The sequence below is a fragment of the Macrobrachium rosenbergii genome, chromosome 3 (assembly GCF_040412425.1).
Source record: "Macrobrachium rosenbergii isolate ZJJX-2024 chromosome 3, ASM4041242v1, whole genome shotgun sequence".
Lineage (NCBI taxonomy): Eukaryota > Metazoa > Arthropoda > Malacostraca > Decapoda > Palaemonidae > Macrobrachium > Macrobrachium rosenbergii.
The window spans coordinates 58,162,124-58,189,817 of NC_089743.1; the positions used below are offsets into that span (position 1 = coordinate 58,162,124).

At 37.3% G+C, this 27,694-nt stretch overlaps 1 protein-coding gene across 2 annotated transcripts in view; it reads right to left on the reverse strand.

The window, feature by feature from the left end:
* Positions 1-27,694, reverse strand: part of LOC136855945 (tRNA (guanine(6)-N2)-methyltransferase THUMP3-like) — a 391,317-nt gene that overhangs the window by 355,225 nt on the left and 8,398 nt on the right. For both annotated transcript variants that reach the window (XM_067133504.1, XM_067133515.1), the window contains exon 2: positions 5,750-5,802. The gene's annotated coding sequence lies outside the window, so the exon portion shown is untranslated. The remainder of the gene's footprint in view (positions 1-5,749; positions 5,803-27,694) is intronic.

The window sequence follows — 27,694 nt, forward strand, 5'->3', positions numbered from 1 at the left end:
AAGGGAAATATAGCAATTAACTACAGTCCTATCACCTGCCTACCAATAATGTGAAAGTTACTAACAGGTATCATCAGTGACAGGCTATACAACTACCTAGAGGATACAAACACAATCCCCAACCAACAGAAAGGCTGCAGAAGGAAGTGTAGGGGTACAAAAGACCAGCTCCTAATAGAAAAAATGGTAATGAAGAATAGTAAGAGAAGGAGAAGAAACCTAAGCATGGCATGGATTGACTACAAGAAAGCCTTCAACATGATACTGCACATGTGGCTAATAGAATGCCTGAAAATATATGGGGCAGAGGAAAACACCATCAGCTTCCTTAAAAATAAAATACACAACTGGAATACAGTACATACAAGCTCTGGGATAAGACTAGCAGAGGTTAACATCAGGAGAGGGATCTTTCAAGGCGACTCACTGTCCCCACTACTCTTCGTAGTAGCCATGATTCCCATGACAAAAGTGCTGCAGAAGATGGATGCTGGGTACCAACCCAAGAAAGGGGGCAACAGAATTAACCATCTGATGTTCATGGACGACATCAAGCTGTATGGTAAGAGCATCAAGGAAATAGATACCCTGATCCAGACTGTAAGGATTGTATCTGGGGAAATCAGGATGGAGTCTGGAATAGAAAAATGCACCTTGGTCAACATACAAAAAAGCAAATTAACAAGAACTGAAGGGATAAAGCTACCACAGTGGAATAGCATCAAACACATAGATGAGACAGGATACAAATACCTGGGAACAATAGAAGGAGAGGATATAAAACACCAAGAGATGAAGGACACGATCAGGAAAGAATATATGCAGAGACTTAAGGCGATACTCAAGTCAAAACTCAACGCCGGAAACATGACGAAAGCCATAAACACATAGGCAGTACCAGTAATCAGATACAGTGCAGGAGTAGTGGAGTGGATGAAGGCTGAACTCTGCAGCACAGACTAGAAAACTAGAAAACACATGACAATGCATAAAGCACTACATCCAAGAGCAAATGCAGACAGACTATACACAACACGAAAGGAATGGGGGAGAGGGCTACTAAGCATAGAGGACTGCATCAACATCAAGAGCAGAGCACTGGGGCAATATCTGAAAACCAGTGAAGACGAGTGGCTAAGGAGTGCATGGGAAGAAAGATTGATAAAAGTAGACAAAGACCCAGAAACATACAGACACAGGAGAATGAAAAACAGGACAGAGGAATGGCACAACAGACCAACGCATGGACAGCACATGAGACAGACAAAAGAACTGACCAGTGATGAAACATGGCAATGGCTACAGAGAGGAGAACTCAAGAAGTAAACAGAAGGAATGCTAACAGTGACACAAGATCAGGCCCTAAGAACCAGATATGTCCAAAGAACAATAGATGGAAATAACATCTCACCCATATGCAGGAAGTGCAATATGAAAGACGAGACCATAAACCACATAGTTACAAAAGGAGGCATGATTCAGTAGCAAAAGCCCTCCACTGGAGCCTGTGCAAGAAACACCAGCTAGCTTGCAGTAATAAGAGGTACGAACACCAACCTGAGGGAGTGATAGAAACCGATCAGGCAAAGATCCTCTGGGACTAAGGTATCAGAACAGATTGGGTGATACGTGCCAATAGATCAGACGTGACGTTGATTGACAAAATCAAGAAGAATGTATCACTCACTGATGTCGCAATACCATGGGACACCAGAGTAGATGAGAAGGAAGAGAAAAAATTGATAAGTATCAATACCTGAAAATCGAAATAAGAAGGATATGGAATATGCCAGTGGAAATTGTACCCATAATCATAGGAACACTAGGTATGATACCAAGATCCCTGAAAAGGAATCTGGAAAAACTAGATGCAGAAGTAGCTCCAGGACTCATGCAGAAAAGTGTGCTACTAGAAACAGCGCACATACTGAGAAAAATGATGGACTCCTAAGAAGGCAGGATGCAACCCGGAACCCCACACTATAAAAACCACCCAGTCGAATAGGATGACTGTGACAGACCATAAAAAAAATAATAACAATAATAATAATAATAATAATAATAAATATACTTACTGCATGTAAAACTGATCTAGAAACAGAAACAAACAAATGCACACATATATATATTTATGTATACTGTATATATAAATATAAATATAAATGTATATATATTTATATATAATATATATAAAATATATATATATATATATATATATATATAATATATTTATATATATATGTATATATATTATTTGTGTATGTAGTACTTATGGAGCCTTCTGTTCCTTACCGAATTCAAAATGTGTGTGCGTGCGTGTGTGTTATGGGAGAGTCCTTCACAGTAACAGGCTTCCTATGATGTCCTTCATGAGAATTGTTCCTCCTGATCAATACAGATCAGAGGAAAGCAACAGCTTTCTCCAGCCCTATTGGTCGGTACATCAAACTCCCCAACCAATCAGGAATGAGGAATTATTCCTTATGCAATTCTGCCATGGCTTGGCGGAGGAATACGAGTTCACTTCCAAGAAAATAAGTATATTGAAAAGATGATTACGAATTCCTGTGATTCTGTCCTTATTACTTTACCTGAGGATTGTAAGTTGCAAAGCTTCAAGTTAATTTGCCACAGCAGAGCGCCATTATCCTTTGACAAATTTATTTATATATAACATTATTATAAAAAGGAGACATATTATCCTTTATGAAATGTGTCCCTAGAAGACACTGTCCTATGTCAGTTCTGTCAATGAACAAACGACATTATCATAAAAAAAAAACAATTCCCTCCGCCTATTTCATCAATGAATATTATAATATCAAAATTTTATCCTAAGCTCAACTTGCTAATGGACAATGTTGCCAATGTTGTCATAAAAAAGGGAAATTCAAGGCCAATAATGTTTGTTACAAATTACCCTTAGCCGCCTCATCAAACGAAGGCGTACACTACTAAAATATACTCGATTCACATATTCCGTTTTCACAAAAAGGGAACGCTACCAGTATATTTTTTTATTATTAATCTCCATCAAGATTTAAACTGCGTAGTCTGCGTCAAAATTTCTTTAAAACTACATTTAGGTTGAAACCATATCAAACTACCACGTACATTAATTCCTAACTAGCTGATGTTCACTTCAGAGAAACTTCGCTGATGCTATGTGGTTTCGCACAAAAACTATCTTCCGATATATTTTTCTCTACATTCAGAATCGATTTATTATGAAGTGGTGCAATTCTCATGACAAGAAGCGTCTCTCTCTCTCTCTCTCTCTCTCTCTCAGAAAGAGGGAGAGACAATCAAACACTTATTTAAAGAAAAGATTTGACGGTGTCTCAGACCTTTTTACATCATACGTCTCAACATCGCCTCATACGCTCCTGCACTGCAGCTTTCTGAACATTTCCACGGAGACCTCATTAACCCCACAGACAGAAATTATCATTTGTAATCTATACACAATCAACTCACTTAATTTCTACAATAACTGTTCCCAAACATATGCAACATTTTTCCTCCCAGAGAATGGATGAAATGACCTTTTTCCATATTTACTCAAAAAGAAATTTAATATGTATAGCACAATTAACCTAAAAGACATCTCAATTTTGATCAAAATAATATAACACTGAAATATCATCTTCAAGTTAATACTGTTATTTCATTATGCATTTAGAAGCCTGCCCGTGGGTTAGCACCCGAAGGACAACTGATGCAGATGGGTAGTAGAAAGCGTACACTAATTTGCCATCACAACCATTCAACCAAAACTTAAAAAGAAACAAAAACACGCAGAAATTTCCGCGCCTTAATGCTGACCTCATCCCTCCCTTATGCACTAGGAATGCTGACCCTGAGTTTTTACCCCAGCAGCAAATAATGAACATCCTGTAAATAGTCAGAGGAGTAAACTAACATAGTAGTATTGCAACTATTAAAATAAATGTGAAAAAATCGTCTTACGCAAAACTTGTCATTTCATGATGCACAGAGAACCCTGATTCATGGAAAACTGGCGCATGTATGTCGTATGTGTGCATTAGGATAACACTGCAACTACCAAACTGAAACTTTGAACGAAACAGTAACATACAGAAATTCAAGATCTTAACGTTGACCTAACTTTTTTTCAAGTCTGGAAGCCGATGCCGACGTGGACGAAGGCGGCATAGCGATGGCTGCTTCTCACTAAGGCGCAAAAAGAAAATCGAAAATAACAAGCGTTACGACTATCCAGTGTTTTAAATGATTGTAGGGCAGATTATTTAACACCAGATATATCCTGCATAACTGTACAGAGGAATCTTTTACGTGCTGTACGCGCGTAATGCAACGTCTTACTGCTTATTTTGAAGAACTTATATCCCCCTTATTTTATTCTATACCTCTATTTCTAATCCTTGTCATAACACATTATTAATACTATTATCATCTGAAACAAACCAATAGGGTCCTTTACATGCTTAGAGTTAATCCGTAGTGTAATTTAAAGAAAATAATCCAATTAAACAAATATATATACAAAAGCAAATATATAAAAAAGCAATTATTGAACTGCGAAAAAGTTACAGCAATAGTGCAACGAATCATCAGTGACACCCTCTCAATTCTAACCATCAACATCCCTGACAAAGCCTCTTTTGAAAGTTTAGCTGCACTGGGAATAATGGACCGATGGCACTAGACAGTGTGGTATCGTGACATTTTGACAGAACAAGGACTGTGACGCTCTGCAATACGAATATAGGAAAAACTACTTCAAAAAGCACAAGTACTGAAGGTGCAAGGAATGATTCTATTGCGACAAAACTTATAGGAGAGGGCCAAAAAATGTCTTCCGACTAAGGTCTTGATTGACCATCACTCCAATTATCCGATAAATGGGAACCTTTACTTAGAACAATTTTATCCAGAAGATTCAGATCCTGTGATGCTTCAGTCACCCAAAAATGTAAACAATATCCCAGCAAAGGCAAAACTAAATTATCTGAAGCAATTGGCACTAATATTATTTTCTCTACAGATATAAGAAGCTGACGAACAACAGAAAGTTTTTAGTAGTCACAACATTGTTTTCCTAGTAAGACCTCTGCGCAAAGGGGGCTCACTTGGGGTTTCCCTATAACCTCTCCTCCTTTACTTGAGAACGGCTTGCTCTATCCTCTGGAGTTAAGCCTCATTTGTCTTTTGAATCAAAATAAATAGTGACTGATAAACATGTATTCCTCAAAGACACGCCTCATGCAAATCTCCAACAGCCAAATTCTCTCTCCCTCTGTGAAATTACTTTTCCCTCCCTTCCCTCCGCGCACGCTTCACATTAAACTTAAATGACTTGAGACTGGATAAAAATCAGTAATGTCTAAAGAAAAAGAAATTTTAGCAAAACGAAATGGGCAAAAAACGAAGTAAATTAAGTAGGAAGAAAATTTTCTCTAAAGAGAAATGTACCGGACTGAAAACATAGTCTATAAGAAAAACACATAAAATATAGACAAATACAGAAACAACAGTAAAAAAAATGTGACTATCAAAATAGCGTGTATCATTTTGGGTCAACGAGTAAAATTAATAACAATATCTTATCATAATACCATACTAATAATAACTAACAGTCATACATAAATAAATGATTGAAAAATCAATTTCCCTCTAGCATTTAACAAATAACAAGCGGACAAACGAATATCGAACTTGGACTTATGTATTTTACTATACTGTAAGTGACGAGAGTGAGGCTTACCTTTGCCCCACGCGGAAGCCGTAGCACAGACCTTGTCTCAACACAAATTCTCTCTGCGAAAGAAAATATAAATATAAAATTTACAAATATATAGTTTCATGGTCTTGAATAACGTCAGCAGTTCAATGAATCGAATGACATTTAGGAATGGAATATAGAGTTTAGGCTAAAGGCCAAGCACTGGAACCTAAGAGGTCATTCAGCATCGGAAAGGATTTTAAGAGTAGGTAGGTTCCAAAGGTGTAACAGGAGGAAAACCTCGCAGGTGCACTATGAAATCCTTGTTAGGAGAGGGCGGATAACAAGATGGAAGAAAGGTAATATGAATGGAGGTACAGTAAAAAGAGTGAAAGGGGTTGCTGCTAGGGGCCAAAGGGGCGCTGCAGAGAACTTTTAGTAATGCCTACAGTGCTTACTATGAGCTGCACTGACGGCACTAGCCCCCTGCGGAGTTCAGTGAATCGAAATAATCTTTATTCAGTAATTCTTTTCATCGTTCGTGGGAGACTGACGAACAAAATATATTTTCTGTGCCGCTGTGATTTTCGAAAACGTATAATAGAAATAAAATGCAATAATAACAAAGCGCAACGGAAAACTATAATAATATTCCGCCATAGAAAGGACAGTCATTTATGTAACGGATTATTAATATATTGGTAAAAACGCAGACTCTTTCGATCAGTTGATTAACAAAATAAAACCTTTCCAGATATCCACAAAAACCTACCATAAAAAGAATAAAACCGAGACAAGACGGGAAAAGCAAAAGGGTGCAGACAAGCTGCAATCCCAGAAAATTATTTGCCTAGAGAATATTACTGTATACTAAGAAAAGACAATCTGAAATAGGATGCGACGCAAAACAAGCGCTACGTGATACGACCTCATTTTGCCCATCAGCCCATTACAAACTGCAAAGTGTACAGACTTACAGAGACCATCTTTAAAGAACTCCATGTATATTTACATGTGCATACGTACATGTATAAGTACACTGTGTGCGCAAATATACAACAAAACCTTCGGTACACCCTGAAAATTGTGTACATGCATACAACACACGCATCTATATATACATATATATATATATATATATATATATATATATATATATATATATATATATATATATATATATATATATATATTTATATATATATATATATATATATATATATATATATATATATATATATATATATATATATAATTAAGACACAAACAACCCATTAATATTAAATTCATAATACACTAGACTGGGAATAACTTACAATAAAAAAGAACATCATGTGATGAGAGTATCTACCCTCACCAGGAACCAAACATAGATCTATTTGGGCTAGCAAATGGGTGAAAGTGACTTATTCCACTTAACCACAAGTCTATCTAAGGGGTGTGGGGCTGAGATACAACAAGGCTGCACCCTTCTATCGCCATCATTACAATAACAGGAGGAAACATGCATACTGAAAAAATTTACAATATATATATTATATATATACAGTACATATCACACATTACCACAGGTGAAAAATATTTCCTTCGTCAGTGGCTTGGAAATAAAGTCGAAACCGGTCAGGACCTACACCCCGTCTCTTATTTTTCACCTGTGTTAATGTGTGATAAATGAATCACGTACAAAAGTGATAATAATCATACAGTATATATATATATATATATATATATATATATATATATATATATATATATATATATATATATATATATATATATATATATATATATATATATATATATATATATATATATATATACATTATGATAATAATCATACAGTATATATACATATATGTATGTATACATATATATATACAAACACACTTACATTTATATATATATATATATATATATATATATATATATATATATATATATATATATATACACACACACATTGTAAATATATATATATATATATACACACAAACACTTTGAAAAAAGTGATTGTGTCTGTTATTGAATGCATCCCTTCTCCTAAACAGCATCAAATGCTAAGCTGCAAAATTGTTCACTTCCTCATTTTTCCGTAAGGAATCATTAGTGAGGCATTACAGGGAGTTCAAGGTAATGTTCGAGATCATAATGAGAGGTCAAAGGTCAAATGAGAATTTGACTTTGGCTATGACTTCGAACTTTAGATAAGAAATAGGTCGCAACTGCCATGCATAAACCATCACTGAATCCGATGTACAATGATTGTGAGTTTCAATGTTCATACTAACTAGATATATGCAACTGTTGAAGAAAATTAAGGCATCAGTAATTACCATCTAGATAATTAAACGAATTTTTCAAAGCCCTTTTATGAGAGAGAGAGAGAGAGAGAGAGAGAGAGAGAGAGAGAGAGAGAGAGAGAGAGAGAGAGAGAGAGAGAGAGGTACAAATGTCTTTTCATGAGAACTGCACCACTGCTAATAGATCATTTCAAAAATATATATATATATATATATTTCACAAAAACATAGAGAATGAAGTATATAATTTAGGCCAAAGGCCAAGTGCTGGGACCTATGAGGTCATTCATCGCTGAAAATAACATTGAAACAATTTATACGAGAGGGTGGAAAGTAAGATGGAAGAAAGAGAATACGAAGGTAGGTACAGTAAAAGGAATGAAAAGCGTTGCAGCTTGGGGCCGAAGGGACGCTGCAAAGAACCTAAGTAGGCCTAATGCGTACAGTGAACCGTGTGAGGTGCACTGATGACACTAACCCCATACGGGACAGAAATATGGTAAGGAAGGTTTTTCTTTTGGTAAGTTATGGCCCCCATCACCTGAAAAATACACGGCGATGACCAATTTACCTTTACTTACATCCAATTCAAGTCAAGAGCTAACATTTATTCGAGGAATTTTAGCCGTTATTACTTTTCAAAACCCGTTTGAGGTAATCATAAAAAAAAAAAATTTACTGAGCGGACGCATATTCCCGAGATGTATACTACTGTAGTATTGTACCAGCCCCGGTTTTTTTGCCATGCCCCCAGGCTAGGTAAAGTTAAGTTAGGGAGAGGAGTTGCTACTAATTTGGGTGTGGGAAACGTAATGAGATTATTTTCAAGAAAATTCTGTGGTTAGTTTTTAAGACATGGCGTTCCGCTTTTTTTCAGGGAAAGGTCCCAGGCTGGTCACATCTGGAGAAAATGCGAGCGGAACTTGACCCGCTCATGAAGAGCCCATTTTCTTAACTACCACGCAAATGTTTTACCAGAAACGTCACAACTGATGTTTCACGCTCGCAGCAAGTTATATGTAAATCAGAAAAACGAATTTAAAAAAAAAAAAATAGCAACAAACTAAAGAAAATGGATTCAGTTTTTTAATTATGAAAACATTTACATAAACAAGTATATTCACCACAAGAAACTAGAAATCTTAATTTTGTATTTCACTATAAGATTTGATTGGTTTTCAGTAAGCAATATAAAAGTTGAAATTCTACGGTATCCTTACGTCATCTTTCATTTCTTCATCCAAAATACCTATGCCTAAACTACAGTCATCCGTACTTTCAAGACTGACCATATAACTGAAGAGTAGCTTAGCAACTTTACAGAAATCCTGTGCATTACCATTTTCCCCCAACTATTTGACACGGATTTTGGGAATTCTAAAGTGACGTCATTTTCTAGATCAACTTTTACATATTACAAATTCAATTTCGAAAATAATAATTCATAAGTAAATAGGCTATAAATCGTAACCTTCACGAATTCTTAAAATGATGACTCTCAAACCAAGGCACATCGCTATGGAATAATTATCTGCCGCTTTTGCAGATGTTCGACTTGCTGCAGTTCCTCCCAAGCGTTTACCACTAGTTTTGGGTTATGGAAAACAAGACAGCAGTTTCCCTCAACTGACTTTTGGATCTGTTGGTTAATTTCACTGACTAGTAATGTAACTTCCGGTATGATAAAAGGTTAACACATAATTCTTACATGGAAAAAAGGGTATTTGATGCTAAAATCTTGGAATAAAAATATTCGTGTGAAAATGAAAAGTACGCCAGTTTCCCATATTCTAAAATCTTATAGTCAAAGGTTTCTTTTAATAGAACATTAAAATGATATTCATGACCATACATTTGCGTAAATGAATGCATAAGGACGCCATGTAAACCGAAATAAAACAAAAAATCTCGCGCTTTGTGCCGAGAGATCGACGCCATAACAAAGATGTACGGATTCTGTAGATAAAATTTTTATCTCTAGTTTAAGCGTTTAGCAGCCTAAGTGGGGATAAAATCAAGTTATGGGCGCGGTGGTGTCCACTATGATACCATGCATATACAACCTGGAATTGGAAAGTATAAATTGGGATATAAAATTTAGGCCAAAGACCAAGCCCTGGGGCCTATGAGGACACTTAGCGCTGAAACGGAAATTGAGTGTAAAGAAAGTTTTAAAGGTGTAACAGGAGGAAGACTTCGCAGTCGCACTGTGAAACAACTGTCAGGAGAGGGTGCAAAGTAAGATGTTAGAAAGATAATATGAACGGAAGTACAGTAAAAGGAATGAAAGGAGTTGCAGCTAAGGAAAGCTGCAAAGAACCTTAAGTAAAGCCTAGTGTGTAGGCTACTGTGTGAGGTGTACTGATGGCCCTACTCCACCAGCCTACAGAATAATGTTTCCTCTCCTTTTTCAACTCCGGTAGCAAAATGGACCATGAGTCGACCTACTGCTTCATGATCGACGGTTCGAGTCCTCAAGGAAGGCGGTTACCATTAGCGTAACTCAATGTCCTTACATCTGACCCAAAATTCCTTGCACGTAGCACAATCACTCTTGTGAATAAACACAAAAAGTGACTTACAAACGATCGAATGCGGACATATTCATACTCTTCTGGGCTTAACTGAAAAACTGGACAACAGACAGTTAGAACCTACTGAATAGCAACTATAAAATACAATTGATCAAGCGAATTTTGTATCTAGTGAAGTAAAGCTTAAAACGCCTAAGTTGCTATTCATCGCATTCAGGAGGCAAGGAGTCTTTCTAAAATACCTGAAAGTTGGGAGGATATATTGTCATTTTTATAATAATAATTACTTCAATAAGCGCGGTGTTATCGTGATGTACTTCGTTACCGTCACCAAAATTCCAACCTTGAATAACTGACAACTCCAAAGATAGGACACCAGAATGTGTAACACACAATGCCAATAAAAGAAGGGGGTGAAGAAAACTCCAAAAGTCCTCCTTGTCACATGGGCAATAAAAAAAAAAAAGGTTCTCCGACCAGTAAAAATAGCCGTCGGAATGATTTCATTGTTTAACATACTTTCGGCTGTATTTTTATTGAAACTGACTCATGAGATTTCCCTGCACGAAACTGCTTAGTGACTACTACCATTTTCTATCATGTAAAACGAGTAAAAAAGTTCATAGCATTCAGCCGTACCTGGGATGTTCCCTTAAGAGTAAATATCGAACGCATAAAGAAACAAGTAAAAAAGGCGCGAAGTTTCTTCGGCGCAATCGAGTTTTCTGTACAGCGTATAATGCTGTATGAAACTCTCAGCTGCGGCCCATGAAACTTTCGGTCATGGCCCAGTGGTGGCCTGTGTTGTTGCCACCTATAGCGGTACCAGACGCACGATCATGGCCAACTTTAACCTTAAATAAAATCAAAACTATCAAGGCTAGAGGGCTGCAATTTGGTATGTTTGATAACTGGAGGTCGGATGATCAACATACCAATTCGCAGCCCTCTAGTCTCATATTTTTTAAGATCTGAGGGCGGACAGAAAAAGTGTGGACGGACAGACAAATAGCCATCTCAATAGTTTTCTTTTACAGAAAACTAAAACTGTGCAAAACTGGTTCAGAAATTCTAAAACTTTACTAATGGTGGCAACAGTAGCAAGAAGTTCATTAATCATTTACATTGCATTATCATTATTAGTTTAAATCCACTTCATTAAAGACATTACATTGTAAACCTCAAAACCAAGACAATACAGTTACCAGAAATAGAGCATGGCTGCAGTAAACAGATTCCTAAGACTTTTATCAACTTTTGTAGAGCTGTACAAAATTACCATTAAAACTATAACAATGGGTATTTCTAGTTTTTCTATGATAACTGCATTATACAGCATTACAGACGGAAAATCAGATATAACATGGATTAAGATTTCCTTTTATATCTAAGGAACTGAGTCACCCGTAAACAGAATGCCAAGGGCCTGACTCTGTTTCATCTATACCAAGAAACAGCGAGGGATAAACATCGCATTCAGACATGCCTGAAGCTCAACGTGGCACTGATTTTAAACGATACTGGTTGAAATCCCTCGACCACAGCAGCGAATCAATGCCAATGGACATTCATACCCTAGGGGCACGCGGAGCCAATGAGTCTCTGGCGAAAGACCAGAAGTGCCCCAAGCTGGCTGGCTGCTTAGCAGACTAAAGCATGAGTAACTTCACCGAGATTGCAGGAGAGTATCAAGTTTTATATTACTGCACTTAAAGAGATGAAGTAACTTTTAGCATTCACAGTAAGAGGCCTGCAATTGCCAACAAAAGGAGGGACATATAACTGGGAAAAAATAATTAAGTCTGAGAAGGAGTTTTGAAATTAACTGAAATGTCATCCACCAGCAGAGTAATAACAGTATGAGAATAAACGTTCTAATGTACCACCTGTCATTATAGTGGCAGTTCACTTTGCAGCATAAATAATTGTTATCAAAAGCTCAAAATATGCCCTGAAACTGCAACGATATGGAAAGCTGAAGTACTTACTTTTATTAGTGGAAAGCTGAAGTACTTACTTTTATTAGTTAAAATATACCACTCTTCAATTATAAACAAATAACGAATTTCTTTATCTAATATTGACTGAACAGACAACGAAATTCTTTATCTAATATGAACTGAACATACAACGAAATTTTTTATCTAATGTTAACTGACCAGACAACGAAATTCTTTATCTAATATTAACTGAACAGACAACGAAATTCTTTATCTAATATTAACTGAACAGACAACGAAATTCTTTATCTAATATTAACTGAACAGACAACGAAATTCTTTATCTAATATTAACTGAACAGACAACGAAATTCTTTATCTAATATTACCTGAACAGACAACGAAATTCTTTATCTAATATTAACTGAACAGACAACTATCAGATATTTCCTAAATAGATATCCTGTGTTGATGTATTGGCAGAATATTTTCTGCTTTAAAAAATAAGTTCAAATAAAAAAATATTTATTTTTTCTCTTTCTCCCAAAACGAGACCATACACACACCAAAGACAACGAGCCTTTTGGCATTATTTACAGTATAATAAATGATTCCATCTCTACATAAAAATCAAATTAAACACAAAAATTACGATTAACCTGATTATTCGGAAACACGGCAGAGTCCTAATGGAAGGGACTTGTCACAAAAAAATCACTCAATAATGATTTCTATGCAAGATACCACTTAAATAATAATCTACCTCTACACTGAACAACAAGATAATAAGCAAAAGAAGACGAAGAAAAGTACCTGTGCTGATACTTACAAAAAGACAATGATACAAACCAAATAATAATTCTACAATAAAATTCAATCTCGAACCTTATCTACTTACATTTCTGAGTTAACTCTCGAATCTGGGCATTGAATCATTCCAACTATATTTCTTACGAGCTTGACAGCATGCTACGCTGTGCTGGAACCTGGCGCTGCCAGTCATGTCTCCTATCCTCCTGACACCATACCTACCCCGCCCTCACTTGGGACGGACAAACAGGTTTGCAGGAGGAGGGTGGATGTGTCATGTCTCCCTACCCTCCCGATCCCCTACCTACCCTGGCCCCAAACCGGGCCGGACAAACAAGACCCACTTGGATTTTATTATTATAGGTAGGTTATTCATCCTTCAAAAGCACGAAACCAGAGGGTATTTTTGCAGAATAATGTCTGGACGCAAGGTTCTGAGGTTATGATATAACCAAAAAAAATTCACGAAGTATTCAAACATCATGTTTACCTAATCAAACAGTATTTTTGACTGAATATCTATTTTGAGCTTGGAAATTTAAAACTGATAATGAATGTTTAAAGCAAAATATTGGAACCTTGAAAATTCAAAAGATATTCATGAAAAAATAGGGTCTTGGACTTTTCAACGTTTCAATCTGATGTATTCGCCCACAAATTTTAATTTAACGTTCATACTTGAACCTTATGTATAGGCTACATGTAACCCATTATGACCACTAAAAATTATCAAATAATTATCGCCCATCATTTGAGACATGAATGTAGAATGTCCCACCAAACGCTTCGACATTTCATCACTACATTTCTCACCAAAAGCCAATAAATCTATCTTTCAAACAATCTACATCAGTTAGAAGCCCATCATTTTAATAACATGAAGTGCAAAGTATGTCACTACACAAAAATGTATTACGATAATAATAGAAATTCATGTAAGATATTAAAACCTGTTCGTAAGAAAAAATTACGAAAATATTACAGACTAAATTTTAATTACTTCTGAACTATATAAACTAAACGATACAGAATTGGATTAACCGAAGTCAATAAAATTCGATATTAAATGGCTCTTTCTGGCTTACCGCACAGAGAGCAAAGAAATATCAGGTGATAATTTTGTGGTATCTATCATATATGCATACACATACACACTACACATACACACAAACATACATACATAAACACACACACACACACACATATATATATATATATATATATATATATATATATATATATATATATATATATATATATATATATATATATATATATATATATATATATTTTTTTTATATATATGTATATATATCTTATTTATAAAAGTGAATGTTTCTATGTATGTAACGTTGTTTGTACGTATGTATATAATTTTCTGTGCTACAGAAATCCGAACTGCTTAGATAATAGGGTAGGTTTCAAAACCCGTCCCCCACCTCTTCCCTTTGCAACGTATGTGGTAAATAAACTCTGCAGGTTTATCATACCTTATTTCATGTACTCGAGCCCATAGAAATATATTACTGAAAATGCTTTTCAGTCCCACAGTAATACCTGGATAAAAGGGACACACAGCACAGTAATATCTGGACAAAAGGGGCAGTCACCACAGTAATATCTGGATAAAAGGGACAGTCGCCACAGTAATATCTGGATAAAAGGGGCAGTCACCACAGTAATATCTGGATAAAAGGGACAGACAGCACAGTAATATCTGGATAAAATGGGCAGTCACCACAGTAATATCTGGATAAAAGGGACAGACACCACAGTAATATCTGGATAAAATGGACAGACATCACAGTAATACCTGGTTAAAGGTGACAGACAGCACAGTAATAACTGGATAAATGGACAGTCGCCACAGAAATATCTGGATAAAATGGACAGTCACCACAGTAATACCCGGATAAAAGGGGCAGTCACCACAGTAATATCTGGATAAAGGGGGCAGTCACCACAGTAATATCTGGCTAAAAGGGACAGTCACCACAGTAATATCTGGATAAAAAGGACAGACAGCACCATAATATCTGGATAAAAGGGGCAGTCACCACCGAAATATCTGGATAAAATGGACAGTCACCACAGTAAAACCTGGATAAAAGGGACAGTCACCACAGTAATACCTGGATGAAAGGGACAGTCACCACAGTAATATCTGGATAAAAGGGACAGGCAGCACAGTAATACCTGGATAAAAGGGACAGTCACTATAGCAATACCTGGATGAAAGGGGCAGTCAACATACTAATACCTGGATAAAAGCGACGGTCACCATAGTAATATCTGGTTAATAGGGACAGACAGGAACAGTAATAGCTAGTTAAAAGTGACAGTCAGCACAGAAATATCTGTAAAAAAAGGACAGTCACCATAGTAATATCTGGATAAAAGGGACAATCACCACAACAATACCTGGGTAAAGGGACAGACAGCACAGTAATACCTTGATAAAGGGGACAGACAGCATAGTATTACATGGATAAAAGGGACAGTCATCACAGTAATACCTGGATAAAAGGGACAGACACCACAGTAACACCTGAATAACAGGGACAATCACCACAGTAATATCAGGATAAAAGGGACAGTCACTACAATAATACCTGGATAAAAGGGACATTTCATCACAGTAATTTGTGGATAAAACGGACATCATCACAGTAACAGCTAGATAAAAGGGACAGAGACTACAGTAAAACATGGATAAAAAGGACAGTCACCACAGTAATATTTGGATAAAAGGGACAACACCCACAGTAATCGCTGGATGAAAGGGACAGTCACCACAGTAATCCCTGTATGAAAGGGACAGTCACCACAGTAATACCTGGATAAAAGGGACAGACAGAACAGTAATACCTGGCTAAAGGTGACAGATAGTACAGTAATACCTGGATAAAAGGGACAGTCACCACAGTAATACCTAGATAAAAGGGACAGTCACCACAGTAATATCTAGATAAAAGGAACAGACGGAACAGTAATACCAGCATAAAAGGGACAGTCACCACTGTAATAACTGGATAAAAGGGACAGTTACCATAGTAATACCTGGATGAATGGGACAGTCACCACAGTAATATCTGGATAAAAGGGACAGATAGCCTAGAACTGTAATACCTGGTTAAAGGTGACAGTCAGCACAGTAATCTCTGGATAAAAGGGACAGTCTCCACAGTAATACCTGGATAAAATGGCCAGTTCCCACAATAATACCTGTATAAGAGGGGCAGACAGCACAGTAATACCTGGATAAAGGGGACAGTCACCAAAGCAATACCTGAATAAAAGGGATAGTCACCACAGTAATATCTGGATAAAAGGGACAGACAGCATAGCAGTACCTGGTTAACAGGGACAGACAGAACAGTAATACATGGATAAAAGGGACAGTCATCACAGTAATATCTGGATAAAAGGGACAGACACCACAGTAATACCTGTATAAAAGGTACAGTCACCATAGTAATACCTGGATGAATGGGACAGAGAGAACAGTAATACCTGGTTAAAGGTGACAGTCAGCACAGTAATATCTGGATAAAAGGGACAGTCACCACAGTAATGCCTATATAAAATGAACAGTCACCACAATAGTACCTGGATAAAAGGGACAGACACAACAGTAATACCTGGATAAAAGGGACAGTCACCACAGCAATATCTGAATAAAACGGACAGTCACCAAAGTAATATCTGGATAAAAGGGACAGAGCAAAGTAATACCTGGTTAAAGGGGACAGAGAGAACAGTAATACATGGATAAAGGGGACAGACACCACAGTAATACCTGGATAAAAGTCACCACAGTAATATCTGGATAAAAGAGGCAGTCACTACAGTAATACCTGGATAAGAGGAACAGTCACCACAGTAACACCTGTATAAAAGGGACAGTCATCACAGTAATTTCTGGATAAAAGTGATAGTCACCACAGTAATATTTGGATAAAAGGGGCAGTCACCACAATAGTACCTGGATAACAGGGACAGTCAACACAGTAATACCTGGATAAAATGGACAGACACCGCAGTCATACCTGGATAGAAGGAACAGGCAGAACGGTAATACCTTGATGAAACAGACAGTCACCACAGTAATATCTCGATAAAAGGGGTAGTCACCACAGTAATACCTGGATAAAAGGGACAGACGGAACAGTAATACCTGGTTAATGGTGACTGATAGTGCAATAATACCTGGAAAAAAGGGACAGTCACCACAGTAATACCTGGATAAAAGGGACAATCACTGCAGTAATACCTGGATAAAAGCAACAGACAGAACAATAATACCAGGATAAAAGGGACAGTTACCACAGTAATATCTGGATAAAAGGGACAGACAGTACAAAATACATGGTCAATGGTGACAGTAATACATGTTTAAAGGTGTCACACAGTACAGTAATAACTGGATTAATGGGACAGTCACCACAGTAATACCTGGATAAAAGGAACAGACAGAATTGTACTACCTGGATAAAAAGGGTAGTCACCTCAATAACGTCTGTCAGTTCACACATCTGTTCGAAGGGTGAACGTTCGCGTGAAAAAAGTAGAATTGTCAGGCGGACCTTCAACACAAACCCCGCCCCCTTTTCCTCCTCCCTTCCCTACCCCTTCCACTTCTCCTCCCCTTGCCCTATTCCCTCCCCCTACACGTAGACTGCCATTCAGAGTTTTCCCGGGCAGTGTGGGGTTGGTCAGCTAGTGTGTGTGTGTGTGCATATATATATATATATATATATATATATATATATATATATATATATACTATATATATATATATGTATATATATATCATTCGAAATTAAAGATATATCAAATGATACACGTTCGTGGGGCTTTCTCCGCTACTCAGCTCCCCTTTTATTCTTTAATCTCTTACTTTCATACTGCCTTAATACAATTATGCAATTATCACAGCACATGGCAAAATCACCTACAGTATATCATCATGAACAAAGACAGTATCACGACACTCAAATTCTCGAACATCATAGGGCGACACGTTAAGGACGATTATAATATTAACGACAGAAGTGCAATAAATTATGTAATATGCAATTCCTATAATAAGGAAATCTCGTGCAAGATTAGAGGTGCACACCCGATTTAACGCACGTCCCCTCATAGTATAAGGAAGGAAGGAATATAAAATTTAGGCCAAAGAACAAGCGCTGGGACCTATAAGGTTATTCAGCACTGAAAAGTAAATTGAGAGTAAAGGAGGTTTGAAAGGTGTAGCAGGGGAAAACATCGCAGTTGCACTTTGAAATAATTGTTGGGAAAGGGTGGACAGCAAGACCGAAGAAAGAGAGTATGAACGGAAGTGCAGTAAAAGGTCGCCGCATATTAAACCTCATAATCAAGATCATTCTCTATATATTTCTAAAAGAACTGAAACGATGACAATCACAGATTAACCAGCACTAAAAGGTATAATATACTTTCTGCGTTATTTGGCTGCGCATGCAAAATTCAGACATTGAAAATGTTAAAATCTGACAGTACGGTACCTTACAAAGTTATGAAGGTTTTGATAATCTGCGTATTTGTTGACAATGCAACGCAACGGAGGTCACAGGCCAACAGCCGAGCTTGAGTTTATCTATTCTATCCCGTTCAACTCTGAGCATTCACTCATTAGAAGAGAAACGAATTGATTTTAACTCTGAACGTATTCCCTTCGAATTCATATCCTGTACTTAGCATCGAAACCAAGCCATGTCCATGATGATAACAGAGTTTTAAGTTATAACTAATGGCTATACTATTTGTTCATTTTGAGGGTATGGCTACGAATGGGAAACAACGGAGTGCCATAAACTCAAAATTATTTTATCTGTCATGCTGTGCTTCCCTAGGCAGAAATTATGCAAATGCATTCTAGTTATTATGTAAAGATATTCTTGTTAGTTTTCTGTTACAAAAAACTATTGTGCCGGCTTTGTCTGTCCGTCCGCATTTTTTTCTGTCCGCCCTCAGATCTTAAAAACTACTTATGCTAGAGGGCTGCAAATGGGTATGTTGATCATCCACCCTCCAGCCATCAAACTTACAAAATTGCAGCCCTCTAGTCTCAGTAGTTTTTATTTTATCTAATGTTAAAGTTAGCCATAATCGTGCATCTGCCAACAATATAACAGGCCACCACCGGGCCGTGGTTAAAGACTCACGGGTCGTGACTATACAGCATTATACCGAGACCACCGAAAGATAGATCTATTTTCGGTGGCCTTGATTATAAGCTGTACAGAAAACTCGATTGCGCCGATGAAGCCGGCGCACTTTTTACTTGTTTTATTCTTAATTTTACAAGAATGACTTCCTTAGTTTTAATACCAGTAGCATGCCATAAATGACCCATTGCCAAACTCACTACACCCTGGGAGTAGCTTATAATCAAAGGCATTCTATTCAGTGGAAGCTTGCTTTCAAAGTCAGTGGCCTTATAAACTTGTTCAAAGGAACCGCACGCGAACGTGTGTGTGTGTGTGTGTGTACTGTACGATGTATGTGACCTTCATAGCATTACCTCGGACAAAAGGACAATCACACCTTTCCCTAGCCCTCCGTCGAGCCGAACGTGGTAATAACAGTGCTGGTCAAAAAAAATCTCATTCCACGTACCGAAACGGGGCAATAACAGGGATGTTCAAAAACAAGGGCCAAAACACGGTCTGTAGAAAAAGTGAGAGAGAGAGAGAGAGAGAGAGAGAGAGAGAGAGAGAGAGAGAGAGAGAGAGAGAGAAGTCTGTTAGGAAGTCGCCAATTGCTAGGTGATACTTCCAGGTAAATTGTAAGGCCACGTGCAAAAGGGTTGACCAAAAGGTTTCTGATGAACTAGAGACAGAGTGCCTAGTGTTAAAAGATAAATTCTTTCCGCGTCCAAAGTCGAAAACAGTACAAAAGCAGGAAGTGGTCGCTGGACATCAGTGAATCATATTCCACAATTCAATTTTGCGAGTGTCGCGAAAACAGAAGAGGACAAAAGGAGAGAATTCATACCAGGAAGTAGGAGTGTTCCATCTCATACAGTTATTCGTTTACTTACACAAATGTAATAAGGAAATTTATATTTACCTTCTAATTTTCGAGTTCCTTCATTTTCCTCACTTTTTTACCAACGATTTTTCATGCAGATTTTACAAAGTACATTGGTTATTTTCACGTCTACTGCTGCGTAACGCCGGTTTCTTTGTCTTGCTGTTTCTCTATGATAATTTTATCAACTTGTTTTTATCTTAGAAAACTCCCTCGCCGTCTTTCACTTCTGTTCCTCTTAAAGTTTTCTACATTTACTCTCTCACTCACCTATACTTTTCCCTTCCACAAACGCGCCAATCATATCCTTGCTACCAACAGGGTCTGATTATCATAAAAGATATATCTGTCAGTGTATGCACGGCAACACAAACATTAACAAACAAACCCTGAGCTACATTTATGACTGTTCCATTCAGATGGGAAGTTCTTCAGAATGCAGAAGACGGTGTGCTCAACTACGATGGTAACTAAACCCTCAAGGCGTGCGTGATGGCCAACATGCGGAAGCGATAACCAACAAACACTATTTAATGGCCACTCTACAAAATTGTTCCTTAAGAGTCCTAAATCAGGGAAGTCAGGCATAAACGACTGTAATTTACTTTCATGCACACTCATAATGAAATACTGTTCCAATGTCTGATTAATGGATTGAGTGATGAACTTCAAGCTATCAAAGGCAAGTACTGGGGCACTTTCAGCCATTCAAGATTAAGACAGTGAAAAGAGGGGTTGTAGTGGTTAAACATTAAGGATAAAGAGATCCAGAAATGAATGAATCAATGATTGTAAGTTATGAGGCGTCGTGACTTCTATGGTCAATGACGCCGATGCCAATTAAAGGACTACATAGTGTAGCATACTTATAATATATAATTAAAAGCTGTAGGAAATAAAAATTATATTTTATGTAAAACTCCAGCTTCTAAAATATATCTGAAAATGACACAAGCATCATACCTCACATCCTCTCCAAGGATCTTGGCAAGGATGTACCCACCATCCACACCCCGAGCTTCAGAGAGGTATCGAAAGTAAGTATACCTTAGTTTTACCAGACCACTGAGCTGATTAACAGCTCTCCTAGGGCTGGCCCGAAGGATTAGACTTATTTTACGTGGCTAAGAACCAATTGGTTACTTAGCAACGGGACCTACAGCTTATTGTGGAATCCGAACCACAGTAGAGCGAGAAATGAATTTCTATCACCAGAAATAAATTCCTCTAACTCTTCATCAGCCGGTCGCGGGAATTGAACTCCGGCCCATCGAATGACAGTCTGAAGCTCAACCGACTCAGCCAAAGAACTCTTACTGTACAGTCAAGGGGACTAAGCAATCCTCACAGCATGGGCAAGGCCTGCCCGTCATTAAAAACTCATGTGTTAAAGGAGTATGGCCAATGCGAAGACGACAGAGGGCAGTTTCCCACCTTCGGGGCATGAGTTATACTTCCAAGGGGACATGGCGAAACTCAGACAACCCCACAGTCGTACTAAAAGTAATGGTTAGAGATCAAACAACGCTGTTGGAAGAAAGGATGCGACAATGGAGGTAGAATCAACGTTCACGGTTCAATTTCAGTTGCTGTCATATTTAAACGCCATCAGCTCATTACGCTCATCAAGCGTAAACAATCCAGGGCCACCGTAATTATCAAAATAATTTACATTTATGGTCATGCTTCCTAGCAGACGAAGTCATTCATAAACGACGTCGCCTAACTACTCGATATGGTCATCCAAACAAACCATTTACCGTCCAGTCTGCTATAGGCCTTCCCACGGTCTAGGTGTATACCTAGACCGTGGGCCTGCCTAAACATTCTTGACAGTCTCGGTTATCTACTACCATGTAAGCAGAACATTGTAAGGTTCATGAGAGTACCAGTATCATTCTTCTTCTTCCATAACCGTACTGTACATTCATGTTCTAAATATAAAGAAAAGTACATACTGTTCTCAGAGAGAGAGAGAGAGAGAGAGAGAGAGAGAGAGAGAGAGAGAGAGAGAGAGAGTAATTCCAGCACTTCTAAATTGATGAAAATACAGTAAGCAATGATCTTGAGACAAAGCAACAAATACACTAGACTTCAATCCTCCCTCTGACTTGAAAATAAACAACATAATTTTAAATATAACATCCTAGGGCAAAACAGCTGCACTAGTATGAAAACGACCACAACACATACGCACATAAAATGATTCGACTTAAAATGAGCCTTCCACATGCGAGTCCAGGAAGTTGTTCGTAGACAGCTGCATTTCTTTGTGTAAATATAGATGCAACGGTTTTTTGCAAGTTCTAAGGTTACTCTAACGCTTTGATTTATGGCTTTAACGTGTCTTCTTTTATGTAACAGACGCCAGTTTTCCTCATCATAGCAAAATTAAAAAATAGCTTTCAAGACAGGTGACTTTCTAACAACATAAAAATTCAAAGTTCACGTTTTCCTTTGATATTCTACTTTCTGACAATTTCAAAACATTCGATTCACCGTTTTTATGCAAGATGAACTATTTATTCTCTCTAACATTGGGCCCGATAGAAAAGTCAGTCGCCCATCGGAGTGACAAAGGAGACATCATCCAATTTTTCTTTCTTTTTCTCACCTTTGCTTTACTAATAGTATGCGCAATAAAAATCTTATCCCTCATAACGCAGTGAGTTAAACAGAAGGCCGTTCAAAAAAACTATTGAGGAAGTTGCCTTTTTAGAACTGGAATAGAAGAGAGCCAATTGCCCTGACGATTCAGGAGGAACATCACTCTAAAAGCCACTTAAAGTCAGACAAAATGAATATTAGAAACTAAAGGAAATGATTCATGCAATGTATATTATGCAGATTGAAACTCTGAAAGCTTTCACCCTACTTCTGGAATTCTTCATCTTGCGTGTGTACGTGTTTTAAGACAAGCAAGCTAAAAAAGGAAGGTACGTGAGCATATAACAGAAAATGGAAGAAGTGTAGACACAAACTAGGTACAGTAGTGTCACGGAGTAAATGGTATTTAAAATTCAAGGGTGGGGTTATAAGAATCGCAAGGAGTGTTTATGGCAACAGGAAGGTAGAAAGAGGAAACGTGTATGTACACAAGAGGATGCAAAGGATACTCAAGAAAAGAGTAAGAGAGAAAAGAAGGTAAGTAATAAAAACAGTCGTGGAAAGGTGAACAAGAATTTTACAAAGAATAAAAGATACCAACAGAAAGATGTTTTCTGAAGTGAATGTAATCTTGGCCCGATGGAGTACTTGATGATTTGTTGAATGCTGAGAACACATTAATACAAGAGATGAATGAGTAAGTATTGGAAATCGTTAAAGTTGAGGGTTCTTGGGAACCGACTATTACCGGACTTAACAGTAGTACAGTGGGACTGAGAGGTTGACCAAAATCTGCAAGGCATAGGCTATGTGGATGTGGGAAAGTTTGTTTAAAGGTAAAGGTGATATAAGTGGCTGGAAGAATTACTGGGAAAAAAATGTTACTTGGTATTCCAGGAAAAGATAATTGTAGGATCTGGACTAAGAAAGTCAAATAGATGACAGAAAGGATGACAAGGGAAGAACAGAAAAAAGATTGTGCGAATCAAGTTCTTGTTCTGGAAAATTTATGTGAAAGCTTTGAAAGAAAAGATTCAAAGCTGTATGTGAAACACAAGGGCCTAGAAAAATCTAGAGACTGAATCTCAGGAAAGGATGTGTTACATCTCTTTGGCTGCTCGATATCTTTGTGGATGCAGCGATGAGAGTAGTTAAAGAGCAGTGGATGTACAGTACGTGATAAGTTGTGCGATAAAAAACGTATCATGGGTGGACTGTGGAATGGTTGATGTTAGCAGATGATATATTGCTGACTGGAGAAAATGAAAAACTGCAGAAGCTGCTGAAAGTTTTAATGTGTTTACATGAACAGGAAAGTTGAGTAAATGTGAGTAACAGAAAAGTTATGAGGGTAAATGGACACCAGGAGGACAGAGCAATGAATGTTAATATATGAATAGATTAGCGGATTTGTTTGAGTAATTGAGAGTAAATATAATGAATCATTCATTGTGTGTAGGGGAGCTTGAAGGACGGGTGATGATCCTTTTGCACAGGAGTATGTGGTGGCTAACGTTGTTTAAGTTTTACCGCGCAGGGAATTCATTTATTTAGAGGCTAAAGTATGAATGCAGCGACTATTGCATTATGTTGTCTCTGGAGCCAGCCCCTGCTAGGGGAAGCAGGCTACTGAAAACAAATTACAGTATATACTGTGTGTGGGTATATATATATATATATATATATATATATATATATATATATATATATATATATATATATATATATATATATATATATATATATATATATATATATATATATATATATATATATATATATATATATATATATATATATATATACATATACATATATTAAAAAGGAAATTATTGTATCACTGGCCCTTTTCAATTTCAAACTAACTTCCATACAACAAAAATAACAAAATGCTAACCCCTATTCGCTCTCCAGGAAATCAATATGGAAAGATGAAACACTGATGGAAGTATTGAAAAAACTGCAATTCTACAAACATTGTTCCTATACATTTGCAATTCTATGAAGCACAAGCCCAGTGCCTTTCATGCGCACAAAAATATTACAATCAAGTAATCTACATTTACATATTTCCGCTAGTCAAAACTGAACTGTGGACTCTTGATGCAAAACTGAACATTGTTTTTTCCCTAACGTGCACTTTTCCTGGTAAAATGCATATTCCTTTTAGGTGCACATGTGAAGCATGAACCCATCGCTTGCAGAAACATGTTTTTCTCTTTTCTGTCTCAAAGATCTAGGAAAGATTTACGAAATAGGGAGGGCACCGAGGGCACCTTCTAAAACGAAGTTTGTAGAATGAATTCCTTCTGCAATTATCCAGATATATAGACATAACATTAATACCCAAACTTAATATTACTAAATACCTTTTGGTATGAAAAAAATGTGACTACCTCTATCCAAGAAATTTTTAACGGCAAAGTCTGAGACACACAGCCAGTTCAGTGTCTCAATCGATCGATCAGTTTACGGTGAAGACACTTAAATAATAATAATAATAATAATAATAATAATAATAATAATAATAATAATAATAATAATAATAATAATAAAAAACCTTTTAACGGTAAAATAACAAAATAATGATTTTTATTATCTGGAACAAAAGAGCAGTTCGCGCAAAAAAGAATGATTTTGAAGGCCATAAAGCATTTAACTGAAGGTGACAACAATGTTCATAAACTTTAACGCACCGTAAGCACCGCTCTGACCCTTGGAAAATAAAAATCTTCTAAATATAGCAGGTCCCCGGAAACGTTGCTAGCATAACAAATCTGTAACATGCAAAAATAATTTTACTGAAGTAGATGAGTGAGTCCACGGGTTCACGAGGTATGCAGGAGTTTATTAACGATATCTCTACTATTTCAACACTGGGCCATTTTCCCAAATAGTGGTGGGCTTCAGAGGTTAAAAGTCACTGCCATGTTCAAAGTGTACTCGCTGAAGCGTGGATGAGCTTCCTGCAGAACGCATCATCATCATTAACCACTGCATACACCTGCAACGACCACTTATCGGCAACCTACTGAACCCCTCACACTAACTGCTCCATTCACTTCTTACCTTGCATGCACTCTCACACTTACCGGATATCAAGGCCTATCATTTCCAATTATTCTTTTGCACCCTTTACCTAATCATTTCCAAGTCTTCCTTTAACACTTAGGAATTACACGCTCTTTTCACCATCATGTCTACATTCTTTCTCCATGACCACTCAGATCTATCCATTTGCTTACACTAACTTTTACCACTTTTATGTACTCCACATTTCTTACACTTTCAAATCTTCTTACACCACTACATAAATTATGCTCACTATTTATCTCAAATGCTTGAACATTATTTTCTTGCATACACATTTATGAATCACACCTCACTTCTCTGATACAGAGTTGGCTAAACAATACATTTAGACAATCTCATCTTGGGTCCCATTTAACCCCCAAGTCATTTCTTAGTCTTCTGTGAACACCCTGCTAACTTCCTTGCTTTCATTATACTTCATATTTATCGTTTTGGGCAGTTGCATGATACATATTTGTGTATTCATGAAAATTTTCAACTCATAATTTACATCCAGAAATGAACACATCTACATATCATTTTAACGATAAAGAGTTGTACTTTCAAATGGCAATGTCCACAGTAATTTTTAATACGAAGGAAGGATAATAAAAATTAGGCAACAATGACAAACAAACAAAAAAATTATACTTCAATATGCATTTTGTGAGTTTACATACTTAAAAGATGCAGGTATGTAGGAGGTTGCAAATATGTTGGAAATGGGGATGGGATCTGACTTCTCCCACTTGATCACAATCCCCAGGTTGTGGCAAAATGCGATAAGATTGCATCTATTCTGGAGCAACTTTACTTCCAAGGATGCTAGAGCTAGCCAATTGTCCTGGCAATTCAGCAAAAAAAAAAAAAAAAAAAAAAAAAAAACATATGTCTAAGCTGCCAGTATGGTGAACACGTGTGTGTGAACACCCGGGGGACTCTCGATAGTCTGAATAGAATAGAAATATATAATTTACGCAAAGGCCAAGCACTGGGTGCAACAGGAGGAAAGCCTCGCAGTTGCACTATGAATCAACTCTTAGGAGAGAGTGGAAAGTAAGATGCAAGAAAGAATATGAAAGGAGTTACAGTAAAAAGAATGAAAGGGATTACAGCTAGGGGCTGAAGGGATACTGCAAAGAACTTTAATGCCTACAGTGCATTGCACAAGGTGCACTGACAGCACTACCCCCTACAGTGTTAGTTCGTCTGAAGCACTAGTGGACAGCCACATAGCTCACTAACAGAGGCACTTCCTGGCTGACTGGTGGAAGAGCATCTGACAGTAAACATCCACATTGGACTTAACTGATCACTGGAGTTCCCTAATGCTCAAAATGTTTCTCCCCACTAAAAAAAGTAGGGACCAATCTGTCTCAACTAACTGGCCCTGGTGAGTAAGTTGATGTGTCAAAACATTTCTAGTAAGAATGTTCTTGGGTGACAGCTGAACTGCAGGGCAAACCCACTCTTGAATCCAGTGCCAACCTTCATCACTCATCAAAACTATCAAGCGACCAGCGCCCAATCTTAGAATGTTGCAGCTATCTACACTGCAAACATTAACAATATATTATATGAACAGATGAAGGTCATCTCCCAGATGTGAGCCTCACCCTTGAAGAATCTGAGAATACTAGCATCTCTATCAGTGGGAGGTTTCCA